This window comes from Corvus brachyrhynchos, unplaced genomic scaffold (genome assembly GCF_000691975.1).
Source record: "Corvus brachyrhynchos isolate BGI_N302 unplaced genomic scaffold, ASM69197v1 scaffold175, whole genome shotgun sequence".
In the NCBI taxonomy this organism is placed as follows: Eukaryota; Metazoa; Chordata; class Aves; order Passeriformes; family Corvidae; genus Corvus; species Corvus brachyrhynchos.
Genome location: NW_008238448.1, coordinates 6,744,831 through 6,758,181, shown reverse-complemented (window position 1 = coordinate 6,758,181; position 13,351 = coordinate 6,744,831). Strand labels below are relative to the sequence as shown.

The window sequence follows — 13,351 nt, the reverse complement described above, 5'->3', positions numbered from 1 at the left end:
CGGAAAATGTTTAGACAGCCTGTGGTAGAAAACAAAGGCAAATGCCTTTAATGTTACAATTTATACAATAAATATTTATCTATTTAAACCACAGAAATAAAACATGGTCTTTATAGAAATAAAACCATTCAGAAAGTTTGACATAAAATTCCATTTTCATTTCTCCAAAGGTCAGCCTGAGTTTTGTTCAGTGGAAGGTGATCTTTCTTTCAGTTGATCAAAAACGAAGAGGGAGAAAAAGACATCTTGTGCACAAAACAGGAATTCCTCCAAATTTCATTTGTTAAATGTTTGCAACCAAGCAGCTCTTCCCTTTACAGACATGTTAATACAAACCTCACAGCACACCAAGGGACTGCCTCCAATCCATTCATGTCTCATAACAAATAGAAGAGCAAGTCCAATTCTAACAGAAGGAGCATGTCTTGAAAAGTAATTTGTCAAAAATAGAGATATAGATAGGTGAAGTCCATTTATGTGACTGCTAAGCCCTGTTCTTTTCCGTTCACTATTTTAAAAACCTCTAAATAGTCATTATTTCCTTTCCAATATTGATTTCTTCCAACAAATATTGATTTTTTTTTTTTAGTCTAGTTTTTTTTAACAGCTAATGCCATGCATTTCCCATGGTTAGCTCTCCCCACCTTTTATTTTTTACCAGGAAACATTACAGAAAACATAACCACAACCTGCAGTCTCTGGAAATAGCACATAATTATTGATAATTATAATTTTGATGAAGGTGTCAGCCGAGTATAGCATTTGCAACAGTGGATTGCAATCTGAGAGTCACTGGATTTCTTTAATAACTGAAAAAGGCAAAATATGGATGAGCAAAATTCCAGGACAAAATTTTTAGGGTTTTGGAATTAGTGGTATTTTTTAATACAGAATACTGCATTATCCTGAAAACAACTAATTAAAGTATTAATCCCTTATATAATGCAATTGTATTAAGGAACATTATTTATAAACTGAACTTATTATTTGGAGTAATATATGCTTGCTGCTGTGTATAAAAAATAGTTCAAACTAGCTACACTTGTACCCTCAGACACATTTAATTCTGATAAGACAATATGCTTGCCAGCAGATCAAATCAAAGGCTTTTACATGTGGCTCAAGGATTTATCCTAACCTACTGTACATTGTGCCTTTGTTTTCATAAAAATAGTTCATGTGTCTAGACACAGTATTACATGTTTCTGCAAAACCGTGTATCTTTAATACTTTATGCAGATGATTAAATTTCAGCTTCAGTATAGCAATGCACAACACTTTGTTCTCTGGATTAGAACACCCAGTACCTTTTCAGTTAATTTAATTCCTTAGTTTTCCTCAAAGGAATCAGGAGCATTGCTGTGTTTACATAAGCTGTCCAAATTCTAGTTTTGTTATGAATTAATGAAATTCCATTATCAGGCAAAGACAGGCCCAGCATGTTTTCATGATGGCTTCAAGCACCAATTATCTGGGATTTTCCAGTAAACAACCTGACCTTCAAGCTAAAACTAGGAAGAATAGTATCATGGGCTGGGGAAATCCCCCAGCAGAATTTCATCTTTGTCCAGGTAAGGTCTAATGTTCCAAATGCTGTGCATGCTGCTGGACATAGCAGAATTCAGACAGCACTTGCATGGACCATGGACACTGCTTGTCTCAAATGTATATCCTCAAACCTAAGATTTCATGAAAAATCAATGCCATGAAAAAGATGAACTTTTAAGATACACACACTCCCACCACCCCCCAAAAGCCTTAAATGTCTGGAAGGATACATTCGCTGTCTCCCTTGACATTACATACAGAAATCAAAAGATTTTCCCCAGTTGATTGAAATGATTGTTTCCATGATTTTAATCCTTCCCTCTTCCCAGAAACCCTATAATCAAATCTAGAATTGGTTCTGTCATAAAACCCACTTAATGCTTCCTTCTGGCCCTTGAGCAGCATGTGTTAGTAATGCTCCTTGAAGAAAAGTTTTGTGTAGCCTCCCTGAGCAAAGATGTAATTATTAAAGGCCTATGAAAGCCATTTCTCATGAAAAAGGATCAATCTCAGGGACTGAAATGAACCCTGGATGAAGAAAACCCAAACCTGTTCTTTATAACCAAACTGTGGGCACTGCAGGTCCAGATCAGACATGGGAGTTTATTCACCACTCAAGTTTGTCAAATGCTTTGCTGAGAAGTTTGAGGAAACCTCTGGTTTATGGTAAGCAGTTTTGGATGAGGGTCAAAGTACAGAAGCCTTATTTCATTTTGTCAGCAGCTAACAGAATGATTCCTCCCCCAAACTCTCTGGAAACAGGGAATAACCTCCTCTTCCTGCTGGCTTTGTTTGCGAGCAGAATGATGCAGTCCCAAGACCAGGTGCAGTAGCTTTCTGGTACCTTCTCTCTATAACCACTCCAGGCTTTAGATACTATCCAGAAAATTATGGGACTAGCTTGAAAATAAGTAAGTTTATACAGATTTGAACAAAACAAACCTTTTAATATGCTTTTCAAGACATACAGTTTATATTCCCAAGTTTATTAAAAATATTCACATTTTCTAGAAGCCCTCATTACTATCGCTAGTCAATTTAATTTCAGTTTTCACACAAGCAACAATGTGGAATGTTTGAGTTAAGGGTCGTTTTCTTGGTCTATTTCTTGTTTTATTATTAGTATATTACCTGGTATATTATCTATCATTATAATCCCTTGGTTTTACTTAAACCTATCAATCTGCCTGACAGTCTGCCTAGACTGCATTTTGAAAACAGTAAAATGAACCAAAAGGAGAGTAATCAAGCCATCTCAATAACCTATGGAGAGCTATGCACCAGGTAACGGCTCAAGTTACTCTTCACAAAAGCACAACAGAATATGGCAACATTAATGCCAACTTCCAGCTTCCAAAAATGAACAACTCTGAAAAGTAAACTGTCTCTTCTAATTAGACCTTGGCATTGTCCTCTCAGATTTACAGAGTCATTATTTTGCTTTCAATAAACATCACTATTTATTTCCTAGGCAAACTCCTTGGCTCTGTTACAATTATTTCTTTTAAATATTAAAGAGCAGGAAACATTTGTTTTCCCTTGTCACATCCTGTCCTCTTTACATAGCATCAGAGAGTCCCCTTTGAAACGCCTGCTTTACGGCAAGCCTGACATGCACAGTTCAATCAAAACATTTCTTATTGTCTTTTGCCAACTACAAACAAATTTCTGCACAAACACTGAAAATATTTAAAGGTTTCGACAGCCATCTAAAGCCGAGCTAACACGACTGTCAAAGAAAGGTGGTGTCAAACTGCTCGGCTTCCCCGCTACCACCCTGACTTAAAAAAGAAAGACAAAGCAATTCACTCATTCGCACAGCAGAGCTCCTGGCAAGAGCTCACTTGCTGTAAAGCCACTGCTCTCACAAAACATCCGAAAGCAGAAGAAGGACACGAACAGTTAGAGATGAGTGTGAAAGGGTAACTTACATTGTTTAGAAAGACAGTGGGAAAGGACTGCTGCAGTTTCTTCGTTATTTTACACGGCTGTTGGCAGAGCAGACAACCAAAAAAGTTCACCTAAAGAAATCCCTCCTTTTAATTCTCTCTCTCCCAGTTCATTTACTCTGGAGTCTCTCAGCCTGAAGAGCTCGGACAGTCAAAAGTTTATTCCGTTGTATTTCCAAATGATATGGCCGACTTTCCTTGGACACATACCAATGATGCAGTAAAAATAGACAAAAGGGGGGGGAGGGAAGAAGCAATCTAGCTTGAGCCTGAATCTTCTTAACTCAGAGTTTTCTGTAAAAGCTGCTCTTATGTCAGAAGATCCCATTCCTATCCTAACTCGCACAGCAGTGAGTCATCCATCTGGTTTTCATAAACTGCAAATTACAGGCAAAGCAGGGAACATACACAGTCCAGTTTTAGCAGAACTCCCCAAGCATCAGCCTTACAAGTAACCTGAGGTACAAAGGCTTTGAAAATAAACAGCTGGCCCCATGCCGGGATTGTCTCCCGTCTGCAGATGCCCGACTGCTCCCCCAGGCAGCGTCCAGCAGCCCAGAGCACCACCCACCACTCAAGAAAGTGGCAGCCGGGTCCCCACACTCCCCGCTGTGGAAACAAACCGACCTTGCAGCCCTCCCTCGCTCCCAGCACAAACAGCCTCTCTGAAAAGGGGCAGGAAAATCCAGTGCATTGTATGAAATCGTTCAACAGTTTAGCAAGTCATTTAGAACAACCTGGTTTTTATAAACAGGGAAGTGAATGCTGATCCCCTTACATCCTCTAAATGCTTCCAGGTGGGAAGCAAATCTAATGTGTTCGTAGGTTTTGTTTTGGTGGGTTTTTGTCCACTCAGAGCCAGTGGACAGTTGCTTAATAGGGAACTTCTGGGATGGTTCAAGCAACTCATTACAAGAATGAACATTTTACCAAAAGTATCAGAAACAAAGTTTTGATACACACCCCATGAAAGTCCATGGCTCAAAGCCTGGAAGACACTTTCAGCCCCTATTTTCATCTATTTAAAGGTCTAGTGCCCTGATTAAATTCAAGTACCAAAGGCTTAAGGAGTCACCTATATTTTGGGATGTTTCATGGCTTTTGTGTCAGAACTGAAGAACATTCTTTTTCCCAATAAAAAAATCAAGAAAACAAGTTTATGGTGGATAAAAAAGTTTTGCCGTTGCTTAAAATTAAAGCTGTTGTTATATGTATGTTCTTTAAAAGAACAAGTTTTATTTAGTTGTTAAGTTTTAGCAGAGGACTTTTTCAAGCTTTTCTATTGGGAATAATCTGACTCTGCTTGAACAGAGTCTCAGAACTTGTCTCTAAACAAGGCATCTTTCACTAAAGCATCGGTGAATCACTACAGTGAGTCATTAACAAAATAAAAACACCATTGTAACCACTCTGCCTAAAAGTCCTGAGCCTTGTCACTTGCTCAGTTTTTCATCTTGGCACAATCAGGATTGCACTGATTGTCAACTCATCCTGTACCTGGATCAGGACTGACACAACTGGACTGTTAAAGCCAAAAGCAGTTGAATGATTAGAAAAATCCCAACAAACAAACAAGCAAACAACAACAACAAAAACCAACACCAAACCCAAAAAACAAGGCTTTCTAGTCAGTTGAAGCAATGGAGGAAATGATGAATTAACTTTTTGTGTTTATTTTTGCCCGTGCTGACACAATTCCTTCCAGTAGTTGAATAACCCATTGAGTAATTTCAGTCACATCAGGTAGAGATCCCAGAGGTATTATATTCCTACAGCTTTTGTGAAAAAAAGGCAGCTGTCCAGATGAGTGACATACAATCCAGTGATCCAGTGTAAAAGGCTACACATGAACTCAGCTGTTTTATTAGACACCAGAGCACCCCACACAAACAAGAGGCCTATGAGAAGAGATTTCATGTGCCCTACAGCTCAGCTGCTACCAAAGTTGGCCAACTCTGCCTACATTCTAGCATTTTTACTCTCTTCTCTTCTGTTCTCCTGTCGAGGTAGTAAGCAGCAAAACACGCAAAATACACAGATGTCAGTTGAGGCAAATAATATTATTTTTTGAAGCAGCAATAAGCAGGGTTAGGTAACAGTTGAGTTACTCTCCCACTTAGTAAACAAGGGGGGTGAACTGACTACCTCATGTTTTTTAGTGATACTTTCCATGATACCAAAGAACCTGATCCTGGTAGAGCAAACTTACAGGTTTGGGGACAGAAATTATTTCATGGGCCACAGCAGAGTAGTCCTTGCTTGGTTTGCTGGGTATGTAGGCCTCTCCCCACTGTAAAAGGACAAATTGAATGACTGTTACCTTTGGAATAAGAACGCTCCTTTTGGTGAGACATGGTAATAAAGAGGAGAGTAAGTGGAAATAACCACTTTCAGTTTGTGATGCTTGTGCTGACTGAAGTTTTTTCCCCCAAAGGAGAAAATGCATTAATTCACACTGATCTCTCACGTGCTCTTCAATACATCTGTTCTCTCAAAAAAACAGTCCATTTACATCAAAGGTGGCTTTCACAAATAACAATTCCGCAAGAAAACCCCAAGAAAATTAAAAAACAGAAGATCAATTTTAAATGACCCTTCATTTTCCAGGCTCTGGGGATCATTCATTCTTATTCACTAACTTTTTCTCCTTTTTTTCTTTTTTTGTATTTTTCATTTCCTCTTTTATCTCATCCCTATGAGGCACCAGCAACCTACTGTCCATACACAGCTCCTGCCTCCAGACAGCTGTGTGTCCCCTCACTGTTGCCTGGTTCTAAGGCATCATTTGATGCTCACACTCTGTCTCCATGAATTTTGGGGCAGTCAAGCACCATATTCCTGAGCACAGGGATCCTAGCTTTCTGGAGAAATAGCGGTGGAAGATATTCATCACTTCGATGGTGAGAAAATTTACTGTAGAAAGCTTCATATAGGAAAGACTACAACAAAAAATAGATCAGATAGGAAGAACAACCTGCTAGGAGCAATTTGTCTTCTCAGAAAAATGGCAGCTTCCATTTAGGATATTTTTCAAATGCCAGCTACAAAACCACCCTGTTATTTTCCATATTGATTTCTCACCAACATCAACTATGTTAGCAATATGAGTAGGACAAGAGTGGAGTAGGATGCAACTTAGATACTGATTATGCTGGTTATGGATCTTTGTATATAGACACTTGAAAGGTTTTTTCAAACGCCATTGCATGTTCATTAAAGCAAGGGAAAAGTGTCCCTCCTCAGTCAGTGACAGACAGGTTGTGATGCACAGTGGGTGGTAGAATGTGTATCTCTCTTGGTCTGAACTCTGCTCCCATCCAGTCTAGTGTGGTTGTATTGGGAGCACTGCATTGCAAAGGTATAGTTGAAAGCAATCTGTTTTTCAACCAGTTTTTTGCAGCTTAAATACTGAGAAAGTGACAAGTGAGATGTCTGGGGTGGAGAATGCACCTTCCATTTAATTTGAATCTGTGAAATTACGTAAATGATAGAAGCTCAGGATGGTAGACTAACAAGCCTGGGTTTCATCACAGGTATATGTCGACCTTTGGTTAACACTATACCACTTGGTGTAGGATTTTAAATATGTTTATGCAGATTTCTAGTTGGTCACAACTCAAGTTCTAGATGAATCTTCTGATGCAAACAAGGTGGCAGGTTTTGTACAGACTGAAAACCACAAGTCTGATAAACTGAGACAAAACTACCCCTGGAGGAGTTCAAGGTGAAGCTTTCAGTTCACTCAATCAAATAAAATGTCGATTTTGGCACTGACAATAACTCATTTTTTAAAGACAGATTAGCTGTGATATTATGAATCATTTTATCTCCAGCATTTCAAAGCTAGCACATGGAACAGCTGCCTTGGGTCTGGGTTCAAATGCTAAGCTTGTACTCAGTAGGTCTGGCTTCACTTACTATGTATTTTATCATAGCACTTCAGCTTGGTGCCCAGTGGCTTGAGTTTGGCAAAAGCCTGTCCCCCTCCAGAAAGGCACATAATTGTCAGCTGATCTTCCAAAGAGATACCATGTGATAACCTTTTGCTGCCTGCTCCAACTCTCAGGTGAGAAGAGGGCTGTTTTCGGTGCTTTTGGTATTTTTCTTTTCATAATGTATGTATTTTGCTTTATAATGTATCACTTCTCTTCCACAGAAAGAAAAAACCTAGCTCAGACAAAAACGCAATGCATTATAACCTCGATGTCATTGTTGGAGAAGCCCCATGGCTGCTTCTGTTTTCACTACTGCAGTAGCCCCTGGCTGTCCCCAGGAAATAAAAGGAGAATAAGCATAACTAAGTCACTTTTCCCATCAAGTCTCACATCTGTGACTCCAGCGATCTGGGCTTGCCTGGGGCACATAAACTCATTCTGAGCACATTGGTGATGGAGACATAAGCAGCCTTTTCCCTTCTAAGTGAGATGAAATGGTAATTCCTTTTTCCCGCCATGAAGTCCACAGAACAGGAGTTAATGACTGGATACTTCATATTCATTAAGCAGCAAGTCAACAAACACTATGCAATGCATATGCCCCGGTGGTTTTCATCAGGGAAGGTCAAATGTTAGAAGAACATAATTTCAAAAGACAAACATTAGACTGTTTTCAGAGGCCCCTGTTCCCCTCTGAGTGAACACCCACACTTCCTACCTTGCACTGAGGCACTTGTGGGACTCCCAGGGAATAGGTACAGTTCATTGCCTGACAGAAAGCTGCCCTGTGAAAAAATGCATCCATTTTCTGCAACTTGAGAGAGGTGAATTAGCTCACAGGGGTCCACTGAGTGCTGCAGACATTATGGACTGGAGCAGGGGAAGAAAGACAACTGCAGCCAAATGCTCAAGCTTCTTATGAAAATATACTGTGAAACAGCAGGTAAGCCCCACACTCCTCCTGACTGTAATCCTACTTCAAGGTCTTCAGTCATACTTTTGTGGCAACCATGTCCCGTAAATGTGGGCATACACTCAGTCTGTGCTAGGCTCACACTTCTGTTCTGTGCTGCTCTGAATCATAGTTTGCTACTCTGAGAAATTAACCACCAGCCCTGGCTCCTGTAAAATTGTACTGTCTCGGTATTACTGTTTTTCACAAACTTCCATTCATGTAAGCTTCCTTTTAAAAGCAAGTATCCAGGAAACACTGATGTAAGACATTTTCATATGTCTGCATTCATGAAAAGTTCTGAACCAAAAGTAATGTGTCCAAATCCCTCTTTTTGTTTGAAAACATCATTCATCCAAGAATCAGAAATGTTACCATGTGACTGGTAACACAAAGAAATGAGCACATGAAGAATCACAGCAAACAGTTCAAAAGCAGCTCTGGGCCTGAAGCTGGTTCACAAGATATTTGTTGAATACTGGACACTTTGTTTGCCAAGAAAAATAGAACAGGCTATGTTTTCTAAAAAAAAAAAAAAAAACCCCAACCAAAAAACCACAAAAGTACCATGCTTATATATTTCTTGGCTTAGTCTTTCTCTGACCTTGCCTGGAGCTATCCCCCTTTACAGCACACAAATAAAACTAGTATGTGCCTGGTTTACCCTGGACCTGCCCTACTTTCCTGCCTTCAAATACAATAAGGAGGAAAAAGAAAGTATGTTGAGACCTTTGCACTGAAGAACCTGAGACTCCAGGAGAGAACAAAGAGCCCCCTGTCTCTCAGACTGCAAACACTGGGCTGTAGTGAGGAAGACAGTGGGAGGAGACTACAGCAAGGATCGAAGAGCTATGGGGAAGCTCTTAAGGACTGAGAGACAGGGAGAACAAGCATCTTAAATGGCATGGAACACAGAGGTTCAGGAGGATGGGACATGGGATGCCTGGGAAAAAAGGTGGCTCTAGGATAGGAAAAGAGTTGTGGCAGAACAATGAAGAGGCTGTGAACTTTGCGAGTGAGGCAGGGGGCACGGATGACAGGGAGAAGCTACATGCCCTCCCTACACAGGCATGAGCTGGAGACTTGGACTAGGATGAGGGGCCTGAGGCTAGGAGGCACTACAGGCCAGAGTGAAAGGCTGACAGTCGTGAAGCTGTACAGAGCTTTGGGGCAGGTAGGGAACAAGGGTTTCTCTACTGAAAATATCCTTATCTACATACCTGCATGCATATAAAAGATGCTGTCCCTGCTCCACCCACATGAACATCTCTTCCCACTTTTTCATACTCTCTTTTGCAGCCAGAGCCACATTAGCCCTGGCTCACACTGTCCCATCTGTGTGTTGGGATGTGACAGTGTTATATTTTCCATAGCCAGTTTCCATTTCCAAGGAAATGTTTTGATCTAGCTCTGAATCCCAAAGTGTATTTGAGTGTTAAGCATAGATTTCAAAGTGATAGAGAAGAGTGGGTATCGGGAGAAAATTACAGGGAAAACAGAAAGAAGGAGGCATTTCTTTAGACAGATGGTCTCATGAAGGCAATGTCTGAAAACTGCAATATGCTGAAAGTTCAGCCACTGCACTGCTGGAGTTGATATTAACCTCATCAAATACCTATCAACTTGCTCATACTCATTTGAAAACTAATTGAAAAGAAGACCAAAAGTATCACACTGAAGTTAAGCATCCCAGTCAGATGCAGAAATTAAACCACACATATGACAAAAGATTGTAATTCTCACAGTCCCATTTCAGTCCTCAAGTAACCAGCCTCCCTATTGCCTTCAGCAAGAGTTTTGCCAGAGTAAAACCTGCAGAATTCCATGCCAGGATATTACTATAAAAAAGTTAACTTTTGACAGTACATTAGGGGATTACATTAGGGAGCATTAGGTGAAGTGTCAACTGAAGATGCTGCATAAGAAGAAAGATGTCAAGAAGAAACAAGCCACAGTATGATTTCATTTCGTGAGAGAGACTGCAGCGCACTCCTTGAATTTTAGTGGATACAATGCTTCTCAGTTTCACATGCTGTGAACCAGCAGTGATAAGAGGAAATGGCTGATGACAGCTGTGATAATTTCTTTAGACAGCAGCAACGAAGAAGAACACAGCAAGCTACCCTCTTAATTAGGGACATTTTATGCTACAAGCTAAAATTGCTGCTTTCTTAGACCTTTGGCAACTACACAGGCAAAAAGAAGGAAACTGAAATATTTAAAAGCTTCTTCATGGATGAAGAAACAGTGGCATCTATAATATTTCCTGCCTACTTGAGCACATACTAGGATACAATTTGCTTTCTCGCCTAAGAGAGGTGAGCTAGAGAGAGGAATGAGCCATCTGGAGGCTACAATTAATATACCAATCCTGTATGTACCCTAAAAGAAGGTAGTTTGCACAACTGTGCCTTTTACACACCATCGAAGCATAGCAGCAATGCAGAGAGCCTGTTCTGTAAGCCAGTAATTCCAGTACGTAAGTAGAAAGTTTAGGGCTTGCCAATGGAGTCCAAGGAAACATCTTCCCAGCAGAAGAGCAGAGCACAGCCAGCACGAGTGCTGGAATGCCACTGAAAGTTGTTTCTTTCAGCATAGCTAGCTAGCACAGAAGCCAGATATATCAGACAGGAGGGAGAGGAGTCAAAGGAACCTGTGGAAACTGGTAGATACTGATGATTTAAAGGCAGCACAGACCTGAAGACAACTTAGTCACTGCCATTCACTCTCTGCCACAGGCAAGGAAGGTAGGAAGTGATCCATTTTCTCTCTGTCTTGACCCAAGTTTTCCATTATATTTCAGGCAGGCCACCCTACAGAACGAGACCTGTGACAAATACCTGGTTGAGAGACTTTCATTATTCTCCTGGGGTGAATTTTGCACATAACCTGCCTAGCAGTCCTTTTCTTTCCTAAGAGCAGTACCTTCTCCAGGTAGCACCACCAAAATAAAATGCACACATTAGAAGAAGACCCTCTGCTTTTAATGTATGAGTGAGATCTGGGTACTACAGCCCTGCTGCTCTTTTTAACAGAAAAAGCTGCATGCTTAGCATTTTCCATTTTTTTAGAACCAACCAGTATGTTCCACTTTAGTGGCAACAACATCCCTTACCTAGCATCTAATACCTAGGAAAAGGGACCTGGAAAAAACAAAAAAAACAAGCCACAGTGAAAGATTTTAAAAGCTTTCACAGCCATGGGTGAAAACTGAGGATATCAGTCCAAGGGTTCAGATTTAAGAGAGAGGACAACTTACCCAAAGAGGCTGAGGAGGCAATCTCAGCCTTTATCCCTATGGAGACCTGAGTTCTGATAGTGAGTGATTTTACAAGGAAATCTATCCAAACCTTACAGAAGGCTGTCGCTGCTTCTTTCAGACCCTCAGACTTTTTCCTGCTACCTGACGGTTCAGTTTCCTGGTCAGACTCAAACAGCTGATGGGAGGGAAGCACATGCAGTATTTCACTCACAGGCTCTCCCTTATCATAACCTTAACTGATGTGTGTCAAGCATATATGACACATCAGCAGAGCACCTGCTAATAATAAACCCTGAGGCAAAAAGTACCCCTAAAGCCTTCTGCTTTCAGTAAAAATTCAAATGCCCAGTGTCATGAATTGCAGCTCAAATAGCTCAAAATTCTCAGTAATCCAGAGAGTTCCTCTTTCCCAAGATATTGATTAATTCTGGGAGCTGGTCTGACATCCTCAAGGGCAATGTAGGGGGAATATAGTGGATCTAATAATCTGGTAACCATGAGTATATTTGGGAAATATTGGTAAGAGATCAGGGTTTCAGTCAACCCCAAATTAATACCTTTCATTAAGTTCTGAACAACTGAATAATAGCTATATTACAAATGTGCCTGCAGACTAAATAGCCACAGGAAAGTGCTGGCAAGTGAACCTACAGAACCAGAGGAAGAAAATGAATTGCAGTAAGCAGTTCTATTTCCAGCTTCCTTGCAGATTTTATCTCCCTCTTTTGTAGATTGAGCATGATATGCTTCTCTGCTTTCCAGACCATCTGAAAGCTTTGTTAATGAGTATTAGTAAATAACTTTGTTTTCACAAACTGCCTACCATCTCAGAATCAAAAAGTGCAATTATAGCTTATTCAGTTCAGAGCAGTTCTTTTATGAAGGATGTTGATTCAGCATCTTGTTTTAGCAAGCCCTGTAAATACATCTTTAAAATTATCTCTCCAGGAGAAAAAAAAAATCAATTTTAATTTTCTGCCTGTTTACCCTGATGCAAATCAAACAGACACAATCTGCCCCTTCAGAGCCAGCCACGTTGTGCTGAGCTCGTGATTCACAAGGGATTTCTTTCTTTAGTCAAGAGACAGACAATGTGGTAAGCATATTGATTACTCCTAATATATACTGCAAGGGCACAGCAACAGCTCCTAGGTGCGTGGTGTATCTCATGGCTTTCATTTAAGTACTGAGATACTGCTTTCTTAATCTATAGACAAAAACCAATTTAATTTCCATCTTTACTAATCAAGGCTTAGTATCTATCTGCTGCTTAGCACAACTGACTGAAACACTCTGGCTTGTATTCACAGCCTGGCACAGAAGCAGCTTATTGCTGTAATTAGCTTTAATTCATACACTACCACACATGCACTGTACTGCTGTAGAGAAAGCTCAGATTCAGAGCTAACAATCATCAGCATCAAGACCCACCTAAAATGTATTAACTACAACAGCTGCCTATAATTTGATCAGTTTTATTAGAAAGTTTCTGTCTAGCTGTCTCTTTGCCACTGCTTTCTAAACATAATATTGCTTGACTGGCCCTCTACAATCCACGACTCACTGAATGATGCAGTCATTAAGATCCTATAGTCCTACTCCTATAGGTGAGTAGGACTGTTGAGCCAAAAGTTTCCAGACTGCCTCAGGGCTTTCTGCAGAAGCTGTGCACAGCCCCAAAACACAAGCAGCACAGCAGAGACAA

At 40.4% G+C, this 13,351-nt stretch overlaps 1 protein-coding gene across 8 annotated transcripts in view; it reads right to left on the bottom strand.

Annotated features, from left to right (window-relative positions):
- The window catches only part of TRIM2 (tripartite motif containing 2), an 88,558-nt gene that overhangs the window by 56,197 nt on the left and 19,010 nt on the right, over positions 1-13,351 (bottom strand). For 2 of the 8 annotated variants that reach the window (XM_017736782.1, XM_017736790.1), the window contains exon 1: positions 3,480-3,931. The exons of 5 other annotated variants lie outside the window; for them this stretch is intronic. The gene's annotated coding sequence lies outside the window, so the exon portion shown is untranslated. Of the gene's footprint in view, positions 1-3,479; positions 3,932-5,706; positions 5,788-13,351 lie in introns of those variants that run through there. One more of the 8 variants, XM_017736786.1, reaches the window with a different exon arrangement.